This window comes from Alligator sinensis, unplaced genomic scaffold, assembly GCF_000455745.1.
Source record: "Alligator sinensis unplaced genomic scaffold, ASM45574v1 scaffold1295_1, whole genome shotgun sequence".
NCBI classification, from domain to species: domain Eukaryota; kingdom Metazoa; phylum Chordata; order Crocodylia; family Alligatoridae; genus Alligator; species Alligator sinensis.
Genome location: NW_005841880.1, coordinates 3,007,491 through 3,009,244, shown reverse-complemented (window position 1 = coordinate 3,009,244; position 1,754 = coordinate 3,007,491). Strand labels below are relative to the sequence as shown.

Sequence of the window (1,754 nt, the reverse complement as noted above, 5' to 3'; positions counted from 1 at the left end):
GGGGAAAGAGTAGCGGGGAAAAGTGTTTTATTTTGCAATTGGTTTGGACATTAAAGAAGAAAACGGGATGTATTACAGTATTTAAATTCAGCCCCTATCCCTGAATGATAAAGAAAGAAATTTCTCCTCTCAGAAGGTATATTGACTCAAGAGTGGAAGGAGATAAGAACGTTACAGAGCCATTTGAAAGACTTGAAAAAAAAATAGCTATTTCGAGTTGGGGGAAATTGAGTTTTGGGTAATAGCTGCTCTGCTGGAGAACGTGTCCCCTCCGTGATTGATGCACCTGTGCTGCAAAGTCAAAAGGGAGAGATGGGGACAGCAGGGGAAGAGAGAGGGGCGAAGTGGGGAAAGGCTACAGGAGAGAAGAAGAGACTAAGGAAGAAGAGAATAAGGGAGGGAAGCGGGGCAGATGGGACAGAGATGAAGGGAAGGGGCAATGCTGGGACGGCCAGGCTAAACGGACGGGATGCTGCGAGGACCAGGCAGCAGATCTGAATGAAGCTTGCGGTCCATGTCTGGAGAGGGGTTGTTCCCGCGAGGCCCGGGATTGCCTCCGAACGGGCAGGAAAGCCCAGATGAAAGGGAGCCGGTGAAAGCCCGGGACTTGTTGAGGCCAGGTGCCAGGGAAGGGATGAGGATGCGAGCCACAAAGCCTGCGCTTGCTGCTTCCCATCCAGGCCAGCACTCGATTCCTGGCTGTGCTGCTCATTCAGCTGTGGCTCCGCGTTGGCTTTGGGGCCTAGGGGGATGTCCAGGTTAATTATGCCATATTGACCAAAGGCCTTTGATCCCAGCAGCGGGAGCTCATAACACTTCCAGGGGGTGGCTGATGTCAATGTACTCAGCTGCTGGGGGCGGAGGAGCAAGGGGGAAATGAAAGGCAAGAAGAGGAACAGAGAAAGGAAATGAGAAGGAGAGAAAGCGGCTGCCCGAAAGGGGAGAGGGAGGTAAATGCGATTCAGTGGAGGTGTCTTGAGATGAGCCAGGGAAAGGAGGTCCTGGACCATCTGTCCCATGTCTGGGCACGGCACGGCCCCCCAGGCCAGAGGCACATGGTGGGTGCAGAGGGGGGACAGCAGAAGCACCGGTTTGGGGAACAGAGATGTTGCCTTTCCTCCGCTTGGTCCCTGCATCCTCTCGCGACCCCATTTCTTTCATGCGCGGGCTGGCAGCCGCTCTGCCACAAACACTAAGGCAAAGGGAAGGAAAGAGCCGGCTGGGGAGGTTTGGAAGGGCAGGCAGAGCCCAGGTCCTGGAGACTTGTCTAGCAAAAGGTCAGCGCTGTCTGTACTTCCCCTCTGTGCCGAGTCCTGAGCCAGGGTACAGCCATCAGATACAACCCCACGGGGACGGGAGAGTGGGCGGCTTCAGCTGTCACCGCGTTCCCTTCCCCGGCTTGGCTGTTTGCAAGTCTACTTGGATTTCAAGCTGTTCCCTCTCTTTGCCTTTCCTGCCCAGTTGGAGACGGTCCCGGTACTTAAGGGAACAAACCGTCATGGCAAATCCTCCCGGCTCTTACAGCAAACTCCCCTCGGCGCAGGCTCCGCTTGGCCGAGGGGCCCAGCAGCTGCTCCCCCGCAGGACCACGCTGAGCATCCCGGCTGGCGTGCTTTTCCCTCGGACGGGGCAGGCCGCGGGCTGATCAGGCAGGTGCAGGAAACACTTGGGGGAGGGAGGTGAGACTTGATCCTTGGGGCTCCGGGAGCTGCTTGCCCTGCCCAGTACGCTGAGCCCCCGTGAACCCGACCCCC

At 56.9% G+C, this 1,754-nt stretch overlaps 1 protein-coding gene across 10 annotated transcripts in view; it reads right to left on the bottom strand.

Moving 5' to 3' along the window:
- PTPRS (protein tyrosine phosphatase, receptor type S) overlaps nt 1-1,754 on the bottom strand; it is a 165,842-nt gene that overhangs the window by 40,505 nt on the left and 123,583 nt on the right. The window lies entirely within an intron of this gene.